The sequence below is a fragment of the Pan paniscus genome, chromosome 12 (genome assembly GCF_029289425.2).
Source record: "Pan paniscus chromosome 12, NHGRI_mPanPan1-v2.0_pri, whole genome shotgun sequence".
NCBI lineage: Eukaryota > Metazoa > Chordata > Mammalia > Primates > Hominidae > Pan > Pan paniscus.
This window is the reverse complement of record NC_073261.2, coordinates 39,546,685-39,565,180: the sequence shown is the minus strand read 5'-3', so window position 1 is coordinate 39,565,180 and position 18,496 is coordinate 39,546,685. Positions and strand designations below refer to the sequence as shown.

Sequence of the window (18,496 nt, the reverse complement as noted above, 5' to 3'; positions counted from 1 at the left end):
ATAACTCACTTCCCTTCCCAGAGAGCAATGCTCAGTGCAAAGCCACACTCCACTCCAGGGATGGCCTTCAGCACTGGACTTTTTGGGAGCCAGAATCAAGCAGTATGTGTCACTTCTTGTCTCATGTTGTTGGTGCCACTTACTCATATGTTGTCTCATCATTCTGCAGTTGTTTAATGTGTTTATATCTTTCTCTACAACCATTTTTTAAAAGCTATTTTTAAAATTGTGGCAAAACGTATGCATAACATAAATTTACCATTTTAGTCATTTCTAAGTATACACTCCACTGGCATTAAGTATATTTATATTTTTGTGCAATGATTACCACCATGCATCCACAGAACTTTTTCATCTTCCTAAACTAAAACTCTGTACCCACTAAGCACCAACTCCCCATTCCCCCTCCCCCAGTTCCAGGTAACCGCTATGATATTTTCAGTTTCTCTGACAAATTCAGAGACACCACTCTTGGTACCTCCTACAAGTAGAATCATACTGTATTTACCTTTTTGCACAATCATTTTTTAAAACTTAAAAAAAAATTTTTAATTAATTTTTTTGAGACAGTCTCACTCTGTCACCCAGGCTGGTTGGTGTTTGCAGTGGCACGATCATGGCTCACTGTAGCCTTGACCTCCTGGGCTCAAGTGATCTTCACATCTCAGACTCCCGAGCATTTGGGACTACAGGCACCCACCACGGTGCCCGGCTAATTTATTAATTTTTTGTAGAGATGAGGTCTTACTATGTTGCCCAGGCTGGTCTCAAACTCCTAGGCCCAAGGGATCCTCCTACTTCAGCCTTTCAAAGTGCTGAGATTACAAAGCGAGCCACCAGGCTTGGCCTGCACAATCATTATAAAAAGCTCTCTGAGGATAAGGACCAAGGCCCTGATTTGTTTTCATTGTAAACATAATGTTCATTTGCTCATTGATTTGATACTGACTGTGCACCCACACATGTATGCCGGGCACTGTTCGAGGCAGGGTTTAAGCAACGCTCAAGAAGCACATGTGGTCTCTCAAGGGGACGGTGTAGTGGACAGAGATAACAAAGAAAAACACAGAGAAGAAAGAATGACGGAGAGTGAGAAGTGCTGTAAGTGCAGTGACAGAGACCGCCCCGGGGCCTCCTGGACCGGCAGCATGTTTGTAGGATGATGGGGAGTGGTCCTGGAGAAGACTGAGGAGGAGCCCTAGGGGGTCCAGGCAGAGAGAGGAGGGGCACAGAGCTGGAGGACGGAAGGGCCTTTGTACAGCGTGTGTGTGTGTGTGTGTGTGTGTGTGTGTGTGTGTGTGTGTGTGTGTGTATGCTGGGGGACACGCAGGGAGATGGCAGGCCTCAGCACTGGGGAGAGCTGGAGTGCATTCTAGATGCAGCAGGGAGCTGGAGCAGGGACCCTCTTCTCCCTGCCTGGCCTGAGAGCAGGGAAGGAGGCCCTGGGCTGTGGCTGATTGCAGTCAACACTGAGGAACAAGTGCCAATGCTTCATGCAGGGCACAACCTCTGCCACACTTTTACCTATGTGACCTTCTGGGCCAGGTACTGTGAGGTGCTCCATTTCTCAGATAGCAAGGCTGAGGCTCAGATCAATGCTGCTTTGCACACAGCTGGAAGTGGCCAAATCAGCCCGAAACCCCCACTTTGTTCTGCATCTTTGTGCAGGGCTGGGTGGCTGTGTGTGCAGTGTCTGTTGTGCTGGACATACAACAGGAAAGCAATTGTTACCTCTAATTTTTAGGAGGCCAAAGGACAAGAAGCCACGTGCTCCAGGCCAAAGAGCAGCTAAGGGAATGAAGAGTAAATCTGTGATTGAATGAATGAGCAGATGAAAAGAGAAAAAGCCTCCCCCTGCACAAACCCGCAACCCATTCCCTTCCTGGGGTCCTGTGGGGAGGAGGCTTTTCATCAGTGCCCTGGGTCAGGGAAGAGAGAGGGAGGCCTTGTGGTGGAGGGAAGGGGAGGAGAGCTCACCATCAGAGGTGGAAAGAAGGTTCTAGTCCCTCCAGAGCACACTCAGGGATGCTTTCTTGTGCTTCTGTCCCAAGGCCTTGTCTCGACCTTGCTTACTATAAACACAGTGCTACATCCTGCTTTTCCTTTACTTCATTGCATAAGCCTTCCCTGAATCGCTTCCAGAATCTTTAGAACCACCGTTTTTAAGGTTTGAATACTTGTATACCAAGTAAATGACCACAGCTTATTGAAACTCCTCTTTATAGTCAACCACTTAGGTTGTTCTATTGTTATTTCTAGAACACATAACTAATGCCAATAAATAATGATGATGGCACAGACTAGTATTTCCTGAGGATGGATCTCTTGCGTGGGTTCCAAAGCTCTAAGCAATTTATATGGGCCCTGGAGTTTCCTCCACAGCTCCTAAGGCAGCTCTGGCACATGAGGAGGCTGGGAAAAGAGCAGGGGTGATGGGTGCATCTGCCTTGGTAAGTGAACTTGTTGGTTCTGTCCCATGCAGCTTGGGTGTCGGTGTGGGGGGTGTGCTGCTGGGGTTGGAGAGGGGCCGCCCTACATAACGTCCCCACATAAAAGGGGCAGGTGTGCAGGTGGTCCCGGGGATGGTGGCAGCTCTGTCTGACTCCCCCCTACTGGGGGGCTATGGGGGCTGTGGGAGTGGAGGGTGAGGATCACCCTCCTCCAGGATCCCCCAACCCCTCCTTGGCCATTCCCTTTGACTTCCTTGGGAAAGAGTCCAGGCTTCAGAGGATTCTTTGCCCATTTCAATCTGACCCCATTTGAATCCCCAACGGTCGCAGTAAACCCCAGGCACACAAAGACAGAGGCTTGTGGCTGGCTTGCGGTTGCTGTGATCACGCTGGAATCAGACAACGGCTGCCCTGGCAGGCAGCACCCAGGCACCTCTCAGGTGGGAAAAGACTGAGCCAGGTGAATGTCCCAGAGCTCCAGCCAGCTCAGGCTCCTATGGGTGATAACTGCACTAGACACCTCTCCGAAGAAGCCAACAGAAACTGCATGCAGTGGCAACATGAGCAAAGATAAGTGTTGGGACCCGTTCTTCGCTGCCACCTCCAAGTCTGAACAGCAGGCTCTAAGGGGGGCATGGGAGCCCCTCAGAAAGGGCCACTGCCCGTGCCTCACCTCCTGCCCGCCACTCCACTCTTTATTGCCCTACCTGACTGTAACAGGCTGCATGCTCAACATGGTGTCAGCTGCCCTAAAGAGCACCAGGAGGAGACAGGGGCGCCATTCGGACATGAACAGGAGCTCCTACCTGAATGTGCAGACCTCCGCCACCGGAGCTCTCGGGGGGAGAACATCCATGACAGCCTCCCTGAGCCTTGAAACATTTGCAGACCAAGCAGGCTCAGGTGCCCGTGTTTGCAGGCGGTTTTTTAGAACGTATCATTTGTCTTATATTGATGTACCCTTCAAAGCCCGGGAGGAAGTGTGGTCTTGTGGGGAGCTCTGTGCAGGCAACATGAGAGTCTGTATTGTCTTCCTAGCTCTGCCCCGGTTTTCAGAGGAGTCCATCTGGGCCACAGGGGTGAGGAGCTGTCACCCCTGCCTTTTGTTTAGCCGGTGACACCTCCCCAGTTGTGTGGCGGGTGATGCAGCAATAATGCCCACGAGCTCCTCTCAACAATCAAAACAAAACAGAGAGCCACTCTAAAACAGTGGCTTTCTTGCAAATGGAATATGCTGAGAATCTGTGACATGTGCAGGTCGGTAAGTGAGAAGGAAACAGGAACCACCAATCGATTCTGACAATGTAGAAAGCAGTGGAGGTTTGGGGCCAGGAGAACAAAAGACCTATGGGAGAGGTGGTGACCCAGGAAGGGTGGCCATGGACTTGGGTGCATCACCTGAGCCCCATCACTTGGAAAGAACCCTAACGACCATCTTAATCCTGCCTGCATAGATACCTTACTGTGCCGCTGCTGGGTGTGAAGCGTGGCTACTAAAAATGTTCACTTCATTTTTAAGAAGTAGAACAGGTTCAAGGTTATTCCTGTAGACGACAGTGTCGCTCTCGCCCAAGTACACTGTGGGAGGCTTCCTTAGCAGGATCGAAAGGGGTGGAATTACAGTGGGCACTGGAATTGGCTGTGGTTCACACACGTAGACATGACTGTGAATTTCTTGTTTTTTTTTTTTTTTTGAGACGGGGTCTCACTCTGTCACCCAGGCTGGAGTGCAGTGGCACGATCTCGGCTCACTGCAACCTCTGCCTCTCGGGTTCAAGCGATTCTCCTGCTTCAGTCTCCTGAGTAGCTGGAATTATAGGCACCTGCCACCACACCCAGCAATTTTTGTATTTTTAGTAGAGAGAGGGTTTCACCATGTTGGCCAGGCTGGTCTCCAACTCCTGACCTCAGGTGATCCACTCGCCTCGGCCTCCCAGAGTGTGAGGATTACAGGCATGAGCCACCGTGCCTGGCTGACTGTGGATTTTGTGGCAGCAAAGAGTTCATCTTGGTTCATCAGCTAAGACTGTGGTCAAGTGTAAGCCACTGAGTAGACTTGTTTTTGAGTGATTCTTGGAAGCTTGCAAGGACTTCTTTTGAGTTAAAAAAAAAAAAAAAAACCTTCTGGTAGAGTTAAACATGAATTGGCTTGCCCTGAGAGTTCGGGTTTTATGTCACGAGAGGTAGTTAAATGTGGGCTGGGGGCCTGGTGTGGTGGCTAATGCCTGTAATCCCAACAGATTGGTAGACTGAGGTGGGTGGATTGCTTGAGCCCAGATTGAGACCAGCCTGGCCAACATGGTGAAACCCCATCTCCACAAAAGTTCAAAAAATTAGCCAAGCATGGTGGTATGTGCCTGTGGTCCCAGCTACTCGGGAGCTAAGTGGGAAGATCACTGGAGCCCAGGAGGCAGAGATTGCAGTGAGCCGAGAGGGCACCACTGCACTCCAGCCTGGGTCACAGAGCAAGACCCTATCTCAAAAAAAAAAAAAAAAAATGTGGGGTAGACAAATATGGGGCAGGGTTGCTGTAAAGGGTGTTCACGTTTTATTTTGGAAGCTGAATAAGGTAGACTTTAAATTGTTTTTGCAACATAGAGATCTACAGCTCTGGACTAATGGATCAGATTTTGCTAGTTGCAAAGATTTTTGAATTTTAATTGCAGTTTGCTGCTGTTTCACCCACAACAAAAGTAGAGGAAGAACTCATAGCTTATATGCAGTGATCATGAAATCTGGGGCTTTATAGATGAGACTAGGAAAACTTGTGCAGGACCTGAAGTTGAACTGCCTTGGCTCTTGTTCCCGTGTGCTGGGGGATGGGGCAAGGACATCTCACCAGGTATCAGTGGGTGGTCTACACTATTTGAGTAAAGTCCTATCCTTATAGTGTTGCTTTCCTGCCTGGTGACTTGACTGAGTTTAGGCTTAGCGACCTGCTTATAAAATGGCAAGAGTATGTACTTGCATAAGCAGTTAATTGACGTAATGCAGGTAAATGGAACAGTACCAAAAGCTTAATAACAAATGCTTAATAAATGAAGATGGTGGCTGGCAAGTGGGGGTGAATGTCAATAAACAACATGTAAAAATATGGATCATCTGGTCACTTTAAACTTTTAGTGAGATCAAATGTGGGCAAAACTTCTCTACAAATAACTAGAATTTGTGTGTGTGTGTGTGTGTGTGTGTGTGTGTGTGTGTGTGTGTCTGGACCCACAGAGAAGTTTTTAATGTAGATATATAAAGTAGATAATCTCATTTATATTTTGGAAAATTTTAATTTTTAAAAATTTTTGTTATTTGATGATGATGATTTGTTTCCCCTTCAGAGGAGGTTTTCCAGCTCTAGGAGATGCTGTTGACAATCTCACTTCTGAAGTTAAGGGGCCCTTTGAGTGGCTCTGGCCACTGAGAAGTGAAACCCTGGGAGCAGCTAGAGATGGCCAGCCTATGATATTCACAGCCAATGTGTTAAGTGTGAAGTTCTGTGCAAGTAGGTTTTAAATAGGTACAGCCTAAAATACATAATTTTCTTATTATCAAAATCATGTGCCTTTTTAAGGAAAAATCTAAGAAACACAGAAAAGCAAAGAGAAGAGGAAAATAAAGTATTCATATGGGCCTACCTCCAAAGATGCAACCAGCAACCTCTACTTTATTATCATCTGGATTCCTTTACTCTCTTAAAAATGGGGTCCTACTCTAGTTGCTCTAATAACTCTTCATCACTTTTTAAAAACAGTAATTTGTTTCTTGTCATTATATCTTCTCCATATATACATACACACTCTTTTTTTTTTTTTCAAAATGGAGATTGCATTGTTGTTTTGCCTGGCTGTCAGTGTAATACACAGATGGAAGTACTGCACATGCATAAACAAGACGATAAAGATCACTTGTAATCTGCCCCGCACCAACCCCTGTCACATTTGGAGTTACCATTTTGGCATATGCTCTTTACTTTTTTTTTTTTTTTTTTTGAGACGGAGTCTTGCTCTGTTGCCCAGGCTGGAGTGCAGTGGCGTGATCTTAGGTCACTGCAAGCTCCGCCTCCTGGGTTTAAGCGATTTCCCCCGCCTCAGCCTCAGCCTCCTGAGTAGCTGGGACTACAGGTGCATGCCACCATGCCCGGCTAATTTTTTGTATTTTAGTAGAGACAGGGTTTCACCACATTGGCAAGGATGGTCTTCATCTCCTGACCTCGTGATCTGCCTGCCTCGGCCTCTCAAAGTGCTGGAATTACAGGCGTGAGCCACCGCGCCTGGCTGGCATATGATCTTTCTGAATATTTTGTTTACTGTGGATTCCTAATTAGGGAAAAAGGAGTCAGGCTGGGGGGAGTCAGGCGGGTGGGAGCAAGGGAAAATAAAAAGAGAAAGCAGATAAGCAACAAGTCTGCCTTTCTTTATGGTCCAGGACACACAGCCCTCCTGAGCAAGTAACTCTCACCAGACACGTGCAAGTTAGCTCACTGCAACCTTGGCGTTATTAATACTACACAAAGCCCTCTTCAACAGATGGCATAAACGCTACCCTGTAAAATCGCCAGCAAGCCTTTGTCTCCTTGCAGTCAGTTTCTCTCTGCTGCCTGCCTATTGTCCCTCTGGCAATGTATTTTCTAATAAATCTTCTGCCTTCTTTTACCTGCAACTGTTTCGGTAAATCTTTTACCTCCACACCACCGGCTGTCATTCCCCCATGACATTTAACACATGTTTCTTACACACAGATAATTTCTCTCCTCTTCTGCCGAGGGCTGGGTTCATAGAATATCTAACGTTTGATAATCTGCTTTTTAAATTTAATAATGCATTGTGAACATCTTTCCACTTATTAAACATTCTTGCACAGCATTATTTTAATGTCATTTATTACCTTGCATGGATGTATTCTCATCTATTTCACTGGTAGATATGTAGTTTTTAGCATGTTTTTCTTTTTTTTGAGAAAGGTCTCGCTCTGTCACCTAGGCTGGAGTGCAGTGGTACGATCCTGGCACACTGCAGCCTCAGCCTCCTGGGCTCAAGTGATCCTCCCACCTCAGCCTCCTAAAGTGCTGGGATTACAGGCATGAGCCACAGGGCCCAGCCAGTTTTTAGCATGTTTTCAATATGCTTACAATACTCTGATGCATGTCTTTGCCACTAATAATTCTTGTGGGGCCAGGCATGGTGGCTCACACCTGTAATCACAGCACTTTGGCGAGTCAGTTGAGGCCAGCAGTTGGAGACCAGCCTAGCCAACATGGCGAAACCCTATCTCTACTAAAAATACAAAATTTAGCCAGGTGTGGTAGCATATGCCTGTAATCCCAGCTACTCGGGAGGCTGAGGCATGAGAATTGCTTGAACCTGGCAGGCGGAAGTTGCAGTGAGCCAAGATTGTGCCACTGCACTCCAGCCTAGGGTACAGAGTGAGACTCTGTCTCCAAAAAAAAAAAAATTATTATTATTATTGTGCATAACCAATAATATCATGAATATTTTCATGATATATTCATAGAAGTGAAATTGCTGGTTCAAAAAAAAATACACAAATTTGAGGCTCTAGATATGTATTGCCAAATTGCCCCTCAGAATGGTGGGACCAGCCTGGACTCCCAGCAGTGGATTATGAATGGGCCCGTTTATCAGCACTCTTATCTATCTGAAATGCTATATTATGGTACAATCTGGTAAAATCCATTGAAAAAATGCATTCCTTTTGTTTATTATTTTAATAATTCCAATTTATATTAGAAACCAGTTTGCATTTAATTTTATTAGATTTTGTTATTAATTAAATTACTAAATTTCTGGTTTCTGTCCTTTTAAGAAACGTTATTTATTTAAATCATTTAGAATTTCTTTTGGTGTCAGATATGAAGGGCCAAAACTCCATTTTTTCCAAATATTTAACCAATTGTCTCGGCACTCTTTATTATAATCTATTATTTTTGTTTGTTTGTTTTTGAGACGGAGTCTTGCTCTGTTGTCCAGGCTGGAGTGCAGTGGTGCGATCTTGGCTCACTGCAACCTCCACCTCTTGGGTTCAAGAGATTCTCCTGCCTCAGACTTCCAAGTCGCTGGGATTACAGGCATCTGCCATCATGCCCGGCTAATTTTTGTGTTTTTGTAGAAACGGGTTTCACCATATTGGCCAGGCTGGTCTTGAACTCCTGACCTCAGGTTATCTGCCTGCCTCGACCTCCCGAAGTGCTAGGATTACAGGCATGAGCCACCATGCCCGGCTTCTATAATCTATTCTTTCCCCATGTATGTGACTGCTACATTTGTCATGTAATCCACATGTTCAAATGGAGTCTATTTATGCATCACTTCAATGATTGAAATCAGCAATTTAAAATTGATCAGTAAATATCTAGCAGCTGATAATCCCATGAGGAGAGAGAAACTTCTTTTGCCTTTGAGAAAGAAAATGTTTTCCTTCTGATTCTAAAAGAATAGGTGAGTTGCTTTCCTCTATCTCTGCAATTTTTCCCTCTGCTGGGACCCACAGATGGGGAAAATGAGACATCTGATGAGGCAGCAGAAACCCAGAAGCCAGAACACCGCTAACCAGTAATGAAGCTGTGGGATCACTGAAGCTCCCCTGCCCCAGGGAGACACGGGTGGTCAAAGTAGAAACTGAAGATCAGCCTCCGAGACTCCCAGACTGAGGAGTCAGCCTAATTTTCTGATAAGAAATTAAAGACTAGGGGCTGGGGGAGTGAGAGAAGTATTATTCTCAAACTTTTAGGAAAAAAACCAAAATGAAACAAAACAGTGAAAAGAATGATCAGGAAGTCAGTAACTTCATTGTGCCTGTGCTTACAATGCCATCTTTTTAACTGTAGGAATTGGCCATTGTAATAACAAATGCCACTGCTGTAAGGAAGGTATAAGTGAGTGGGAAAGGGTCTTAATTGTGCTGTCTCATCTGACGAGCTTGAGTGTTCACACCACGCAGCCACAGCCAGAGCAGCACACTCTATCTGGGTTGGTGAATTGTAATTTTAGGCAAATATCAGAGGAGAAAATAAATTACCTTGAGTGATTATAAAACTAAAAATAGTAAGAGAAGGATAGGTGCAGTGGCTCACGCCTGTAATCCCAGCACTTTGGGAGGCTGAGGAGGGTGGATCACCTGAGGTTAGGAGTTCAAGACCAGCCTGGCCAACATGGTGAAACCTCGTCTCTACTAAAAATACAAAATTAGCCAGGCATGGTGGTATGTGCCTGTAATCCCAGCTACTCAGGAGGCTGAGGCGGGAGAATCGCATGAACCCGGGAGGCAGAGGCTTCAGTGAGCCAAGATCATGCCACTGCACTCCAGCCTGGGTGACAGAGTGAGACTCGATCTCAAAAAATTAAAAAAAAAAAAAAAGAGATATCATATCAAATAAGAGGAAGGGCACGGTCACATGAGGTTTTTATGCAGCACCAAATAACCTGCTCGAGTGGGGAATAAATGCCGACACTTCAGGTTGTGAGCCACTATGATACCCACTTTTCCTGCCCCCACCCTCCCTTCTGTTGTTGGTTTGCCCCCCAATTTACTGCTCCCTGTGTGGGTTGAGCTTTGTAAGCTGCCCCAAATCCTTTTTGGGAATTAGGCAATGCAAGGATAAATAAAAACATTGATTCTTAGGAGCTTTTCAATGTATTATAAAATTGAATTTTAACAGACAGGTTAATAAAAATAAAAAGAGGAATACTTTTGTTTTGATCTCTTGTTATTTAAATGAAATTTATCCCTTTTCCAGGGGAAAGTTTTTGTTTTGACACTCATGGTCAGCACTGGCCTCCTCTCCTCTCCTCTCCTCTCCTCCCCTCTCCTCTCCTCTCCTCCCCTCTCCTCCCCTCCCCTCTCCTCCCCTCCCCTCTCCTCTCCTCCCCTCTCCTCCCCTCCCCTCTCCTCCCCTCCCCTCTCCTCCCCTCTCCTCCCCTCCCCTCTCCTCCCCTCTCCTCCCCTCCCCTCTCCTCCCCTCCCCTCCCCTCTTCTCTCCTCTCCTCTTCTCTCTCTCCCTCTTTCCCCTCCACCCTTCCTCTTGCTGCAGCCTCCTCACAGGGTCATAGGCACAGGAACACAGCTACAGACATGAAGATGCTTTCCTGTGTTACAAAAAAGGATAGTTTAAATAATTCCCTGCATCCTGCTTTTCCTCCTTAATAGTACACTCTGGCAGTGTTGCCAAGTTAATCTATCTTTTTTTTTTTTTGAGATGGAGTCTCACTCTGTTGCCCAGGCTGGAGTGCAGTGGTGTGATCTTGGCTCACTGCAACCTCTGCCTCCTAGGTTCAAGTGATTCTCTGCCTCAGCCTCCCGAGTAGCTGGGATTACATGCCCGGCTAATTTTTGTATTTTTAGTAGAGACAGAATTTTGCCATGTTGGCCAGGCTGGTCTCAAGCTCCTGACCTCAGGTGATGGCCCACCTTGGCCTCCCGAAGTACTGAAATTACAGGTGTGAGGCACCGCACCCGGCCCTCTCCTCTCCTCTCCCCTCCTCTCCTCTCCTCCCCTCCCCTCCGCTCTCCTCCCCTCCCCTCCCCTCTCCTCCCCACCCCTGCCCTCTCCTTCCCTCCCCTCCCCTCTCCTCCCCTCCCCTCCGCTCTCCTCCCCTCCCCTCCGCTCTCCTCCCCTCCCCTCTCTCTCCCTCCCTTTCTCTCTCACCCTTTCCCCTCCGCCCATTTCTCCCTCTTTTTCCCTCCCTCCCTCCCTCCCTCCCTCCCTCCCTTCCTTCCTTCCTTCCTTCCTTCCTTCCTTCCTTCCTTCTTTCCTTTTCTTGGGGGGCAGTGGGGACAGAGCCTTGCTCTGTTGCCCTGGCTGGAGTGCAGTGGCTTGCTGTAACCTCAAACTTCTGGACTAAAGTGACCCTCTTGCCTCAGCCTTCCAAGTAGCCGGGACTATAGGCATCCACCACCATGCCTGGCTAATTTTTGTATTTTTAATAGAGATGGGGTTTCACCATCTTGGCCAGGCTGGTCTCAAACTCCTGACCTCGTGATCCGCCCACCTCAGCCTCCCAAAGTGCTGGGGTTACAGGGGTGAGCCACCGTGCCCGGCCAAATCATTCTTTTTAAGTCATTCTTTTGATGGCTACACGATATTTTTGGGTATAGATAGACAGCAACTTATTAAATGATTCCCTATTGATTATCTTGGGGTCGTTTCCCATTTTTATTTTGCCCAAACAATATGGATAGAATCATCTTTGTATATTTATTCTGATGCAATGATGCTTCTACTTTCCCGGGGACCTATTCCCAGGAGTGCTGAGTGACAGTCCCTAATTCATATTAAACACTACTAGATGGTGCCCACCTGTTTTCCACAAAGCTGTAGCGCTCGCTTATTCCAGCATCAGCAACACCTGTGTGCCCTTGGCCACAAGCTTTCCAGCAGTGAGCAGCATCACTGTTTTACATTTTTACTCACTCAGTGACATTTGTATGCAAATGACAGATTATTATTTTTCTGGAAAATGTATGTTTAACCATGCCAGGGTCATAACTCATGCTATGAAAAAGATTTTGGTGTAGAGGTCATGGCAGAAGAAATGAGAACGTGTGAATCAGCTTTCTTCTCTTACACACACACACACACACACACACACACACACAAAAGTCTTAACTGAGCTTGGATATTAAAAGCAGTGCGGGGGAGAGGGTGGGGAGGTTTGGAGTTACCATCAGGAGCGTCTGACCAGGCTCAAACGTGGGATAGCTGTCCATTGAACAGCCCTGTATGTCACAATGACTAGGAAAAATTTATAAGACAGACGTTCCAGGCCGGGCACAGTGGCTCACGCCTGAAATCTCAGCACTTTGGGAGGCCAAGGCAGGAGGATCATGAGGTCAGGAGTTCGAGACCAGCCTGACCAACATGGTGAAACCCCGTCTCTACTAAAAAATACAAAAATTAGCTGGGCATGATGGCGTGCACCTGGAATCCCAGCTACTTGGGAGGCTGAGGCAGGAGAATCACTTGAACCCGGGAGGCGGAGGTTGCAGTGAGCCAAGATCGTGCCACTGCACTCCAGCCTGGGCAACAGAGCAAAACTCTGTCTCAAAAAAAAAAAAAAAAAAAAAAAAAAAAGACATGCGTTCCCCTGCACCCGCCCCACAAAATCGCCTGCCACACACAGAAGCACACACAGGCGCACTCTGAAATTACACAGATAAAAGGCCGACAGTATTACTCCCTCTCCCACTGATAAGCTCCTTTCTGTGCTGGGTGGGGCTGGTGGACTTTCTGATGGAGGAAGATGGAACTGCCAGAGTGAGCACTGGCTCTGGTCTGAGCCACTGTGAGCCTTTCTTCTCTCCTCCTTCATCCCCTACACCACAAGATAGACCACCCAACATGGCTTTCTGAGTTTCTAGGGAGCTGGGCTTTGAGCAGGGCCCAAAAAAGGACTTCAACCAAAGCCTGCTTGTCTTGTGGAAGCCACCCTACCTCCCTGTTTCCAAACCAGAAGCATCAGTGTGGCTGCAGGGTAGGTACTCGGATAGAGGCAGGGACGACCCAAACTCCATCTTCTGCCCTGGCCCAGCTAGAGCCTTCGTGATCCGAAGGCAGGCCCACCTTTTGTGCTGATCACGTTTACTGTTGCTCTCCCCTCCCCATGTCCCCCAAACTTGGCTGAGGCTGAGGTAAGGGTGGAGGGGTGGGAGTCATGGCCTCCCTTTTGCCTGGTCTGGTCTTGCCCAGACAGCAGGCCTAGCCCAGCAGGCAGCTTCAGGCTTGCAGGATGCTGAAGGGGTGCTGGGGAGGGGTGTGTGGGGAAGAGGAGCCTCCACCCCTCCACCAACACCACCTCACATCTTCCCCTCGTAACTTTGCCCTCACCCAACCGCAGAGACCTCCACAAAATCTGTAAGAGGCTGTGAACAGCACTCCCAGCCAAACACAACTTTTTTGAGAAGGCAATCCATGCCCTCTGCTTGTGTTGGCATCACCCGGGTCTTTCTCTGGTCTGTCCGGGGCTGGCATGAGGCTGCAGCCAGTGAGGCACTGAGGCCACTCACTCTTGGAGCCACGCAAGTGCCAGCCTTGAGCCTGTGTCCCCCCGGTCATGAGAATGAAAGCCCGTGGGGTTAGGGACATCTTCTGAGCCAAATCTTTAGTGTCTGAAACACATGCCTGATTGAGATCTGAGTTGTTGAACTTGGTTCTCTAAGGGGATTGTCCATTGTACTTGGCAGAGTAAACATCCCGAGTGGTCCTCACAGCCTTGAGGAGCACAGAAAGGTGGGTGGGTGGATGGGTGGGGGAGCCAGCAGGGGAGGTGCTGGGAGGGGCAGTGGAGAGGGAGGGCTGTGCTCCCAGCTTGTGGGGGCCTAAGGACTTTCTATCTGAGCCTTTTGCTTTGTTCATTCATTCATTTCAATTCTGGCCTCAGGCTTTGGAGTGATTTGTACAGGTGGCAGGAAAGAGCCAGAGGACCCCCACAGGCCTCGGCCCTGGGCTACTAGGGAGGGAACTGAGGCCTAGAGGCTGTAAGCAAGACTGCGAGCCCTGGGAGCCCAACTATGTCTATCCTGGCCATGCCGCACCCCTAGTCCCAGCGCAGGGCTGGCTGGGCACACAGAAGTTTCCCCAAATAGATATATTTGAACCAGCATCAAGAAACTTAAGGGATTGGGCATGGTGGCTCATGCCTGTAATCCCAACACTTTGGGAGGCTAAGGTGGGAGGATCGCTTGAGCTCAGGAGTTTGAGACCAGCCTGGGCAACATAGCGAGACCTCATCTCTACCAAAAATAAAAAAAAATTAGCTGGGCGTGCTGGTGCGCACCTGTAGTCCCAGCTACTTGCTTGAGTCAGGGAGGTCAAGGCTGCAGTGAGCCATGATGGCGCCACTGCACACTAGCCTGGGCAACAGAGCACTGTACACACACACACACCCCCCCAAGGAAGAGGAGAATTGAGTGCAGAGTTGTGGGTATTAGTTCAGTCATAAATGGGGACAGGAGTGGAAATGGTCTACAATTAAAAATGCATGAAAAGGCCAGGTGCTGTGGCTCATTCCTGTAATCCCAGCACTTTGGGAGGCCGAGGCGGATGGATTGCTTGAGGGCAGGTGTTCAAGACCAGCCTGGGTGACATGGGGAAACCCCATCTCTACCAGAAATATAAAAAATTAGCCAGGTGTGGTAGTGCATGTCCATAGTCCCAGAAACTCAGGAGGCTGAGGTGCAAGGATTGCTTGAGCCCGGGAGACAGAGCCTGCAGTGAGCCATAAGTGCGCCACTACACTCCACCCTGGGTGACAGAGCAACACCCTGTCTCAAACAACAACAAAATTACGTAGAAGAATGGACATGGTTTCCTTTCAAATTTAGAAGTCTAAGCAAAGCTCTTAAAAGGGTACTCGCTTGTGAAAGGCAGTAAACTAATGGGAAAAGCAGGATCCAGGAGAGCCAACAGTACTGTGGAGGATGTAAGTGTCTTTTTCAGCGCCTCTGCTTTCAGCTTTACAGGAATCACACGTGTCGTGCATATTTCTGTGAATCTCAAACCGACGCAGGGCTGGGGAATATGGTTTCCTTCTGTTTGAGTTATGTAACTGGGAGGACTCCAGGAACCAGTGACTCACAGTTCCCCGGGAGTGTCAGTGACGCATCGAAGGAGGTTTCCCAAGAAGCGACAGAGGAAATATCTTTTGGAAGGCCTCTGAAGACAGGGCTCTTTCTGTCTTTCCCTTTGACTGGGTGGTAGATTCGGATCAGCGTTGCAGCCCACGCGGGGTCGGGGATCACTTTCTGAAAACAAGTTGCCCACTTCCTACAGGTAGAGACACAAGCTGTGGGGCGGGGGTGGGGATGAGTAAGGATGAAAGGGAGGGGGTGGTGTAGGACCCCCCTTCTTCTTTTGAACAGGCCCGGGTGGGCTCCACACCTGCAGGCTACTTCCCACTGAAAGGAAGGGGGCGGGGGGAGGGGGGAACACCAGTGCTGCTCCCAGACCCATTAAGGTCCACAGAAAAACACAGAAAAGGAAGTACTATAGATGTTCTCCTTCAGGGCAGAGAACCCAGGCTCACCTAAGGTTGCTGGAGTACAGACCACCCCTGCCACGAGCCCAGCCCCATGTGGACTTCCAGACAAGTAAATGCAATTGCAAATGTAGCTCGCCCAAAGTCTACAGCTGGTAAAGACCCAGGCTGTGCTGTCTGGCCACCTCGGACCTGCCTCACCGTGATTTCCATGGTTCAGATTTTTTAAATTTATGAATAAATCTTTCGTTTGTGGATATTTTTATTGATTCCAATTTCTTATTATAACAATGGCCAGAGGTTCTTTTTTTCCAAACTTTTAATTGCTTTTTCCCCAACTACAAAAGTAATACATGATGTAAAAATTCACACAAGGAACTGTACAAAGCAGAAGTGGAAATTCCCCAGAGTAACTGCAATTAACAGCTGAAAGTAAATCCTTACAGACCTTTTCCTGTACATATACAAACAAATATACCCGGAGGCCTTGATTTATTATTAGAGAAAAAAGATCAAATCTGCAGAACAATATTAGAAGATGTAATTTTCTATATTCTCTATTTTATGTATTATATTCTCAAGATTTCAATTTTATGTTTTAAAAAATATGGGAAGAAAAAAAAACAAGAAACTTTTTTTAGAAAAAATTTATTTTTGAGACAAGGTCCCTCTGTGTTGCCCAGGCTGGAGTGCAGTGGCGTGATCACAGCTCACTGCAGTCTCAAACTCCTGGGCTCAGGAGATCCTCCCACCTCATCCTGCCTAATAGCTGGGACTACAGGCAAGCACCACCATGCCCAGAAAAAAATTAAAAAAATTTTTGTAGAGTCGAGGTCTTGCTATATTGCCTAGGCTGCTCTCAAACTCCTGAGCTCAAGTGATCATTCTGTGTGGGCCTCCCAAAGTACTGGGATTACAGGCGTGAGCTGTAATCCCATGTGCTTGCTGAAGAAACTTCCAAATACCAATTTTACACATTTCTACAATGTTCTGTACTTGGATTTTAAAAAGTCTCTTTCTTGAAGTATAATTTACATCTATATCCATAGCTCTAAAGTCAACATATCTGAGTGTACAGCTTGATGACTTTTACTAATGAAACACACTCATATAAGTGATTCCCAGATTGAGAAGCAGAAATGCTCACCTTCAAACCTCATGCTCCCTCCTAATGACCACCACTGGACCAAGGGTAACTGTATCCTAACTTCTAACAACATATATTTGTTTTGCTTGTTTTCTTCTGTGCTTGAATTTTAACAGTGACTACGTATTGCGCCATATATTGTATTAAGAATAATCTATACAGATGTTTTAAAAATATATGCATTTGTCATAACCATCATTTGATATCAGCATATATGGATCTAGCTCATTCCTTAGCAGCCGCCTAAACCCCCTTATTAGACTGTGTCTGAATTTATCTTACCAGTCCCTTTTGATGGACATTTGGATTATTTCCCATTTTTAGCTAGTAAGCAGCACTAGAAGGAACAATCTGATGCGTATTTCTTTGTGCATGCCACTTTTTGATGTATTTCTTTCAGATAAATGCCAACAAGTGGAATTGCTAGTCAAAAGATAGCTGGATGGAGTTTGGGGGGCATATTTCATCATAATGGCCCTATAGAGTGTAGTAGCAGCTCAGTTCCTTCTTCAAACAAAGGTCAGGTGCTGGGTGCAGACCTTCTCACCGCAGCCCCCACCATTGGCAGCCCAGCCTGCTCCAGCTCCCTGGGCGGCCGGAGCTGAGCCCGCCTCGGCAGGTGCCTGCTGCACAGAAAACTGACGGAGGAGCGCAAACCACCCCTGCCCCCAGCCCAACCCCACGAGAACTTGTGAACAAGTACATGCAATTGCAAAGACAGCAGCAGGGAGATGGTCAAATTTCAAAACCTGCAGTGGGACAAGGGGCCTTGTGGCCTGTTCTTACTTCCGCTGTGCACTGGGTGTGAGCCTTCAAGGAGGGCAGACCATGTGCACTGCAGGCCTTAATCTCTTATTTGTTTGTGATGGGCCGGGTGAGGGGCACACCTGAAACACGAACCCTAGAGGAGTCTGCTCCAGCTGACCCCAATTCTTTCACCCCTCCCCTCAGCCTTGGAAGGCAGCCTGTCCCTTGTCCTCAGAGCTGATGGGCAGAGCTTTTGTTTCTTTTGAACACCTCTTGCTGAGGCAGGAGTCTAGGGTCTGGGGGCAGGGAATCTAAGGCCAATTCGTGCTGAATCAAGGAGAAACATCTATGTCCGGGGGCAGGGAATCTGAGGCCAATTTGTGCTGACTTCTCAAAGCTGGATCAAATGAAAAACACCTGGGTCTGGGGGCAGGGCATCTAAGGCCAATTAACGTACACCAAAAGGAAAAACCCCATCTCCCCACACTGAGTAACCAAGGATCAAAGGCTACTCTCCCTACAACCCTCCCCCTTCCACTGCATCTCAGATGGAAAGGGAGACTGCCCTGGATTGACCACAGACCAAGCACGGGCCATCCCTTCATCCGCATAGGGCGTCAATTCACCTCAGCCTTTCATTAGCCACGGACCAAATCCTTCACCCAGATAAGGGGTAGCCAACAGGTACCTCAAAAGGGGTACTTAAAACCCAGAAAACTTTGCAATTGGGCCCATGGGCTATCTGCTTAGGGTCCACTCCTACCATGAGGAGTGCTTTCTCACTTCAATAAATTCTTCCTTTTGCTGCTTTTATTCCTTTATTACTTTGTATGTTTTGTTCAGTTCTTTGTTCAAAATGCCAAGGACCTGGACAACTTACACTCAAGGCCCTCCTTCCGGTAACACTGCATCTGTGCCTTTCTAACTCCACCCACCACACCTCATTCTGCTGCGGCCGCACCCCAGATGCCAGGAGAAGGTCACACTGCCCCTTCCCCAGAGTCGTCTTTCCTTTCCTGTTTTTTTTTTGTAACATTTCTTACATTCTGTGGTTGTCACAGGTAACTGAACATAACCTGATTTGTCAATGTCCTTCTTTGAGCTGGCCAGGAAAAGCAGGTGAGGCTGGATTCTCCCTGGACCTGGACGTGGTGCTTCTGTTAATGCAG

General features: G+C 47.6%; 1 protein-coding gene and 1 long non-coding RNA gene across 3 annotated transcripts in view; one reads left to right on the top strand and one right to left on the bottom strand.

Annotated features, from left to right (window-relative positions):
* The window catches only part of CD8B (CD8 subunit beta), a 50,703-nt gene that overhangs the window by 11,127 nt on the left and 21,080 nt on the right, over window positions 1-18,496 (bottom strand). The gene's annotated exons all lie outside the window — the stretch shown is intronic.
* On the top strand, window positions 14,858-15,690 carry LOC134728668 (uncharacterized). Its single transcript, XR_010109321.1, has 2 exons — window positions 14,858-15,228; window positions 15,462-15,690. It is a non-coding gene; the product is annotated as an uncharacterized LOC134728668 (long non-coding RNA).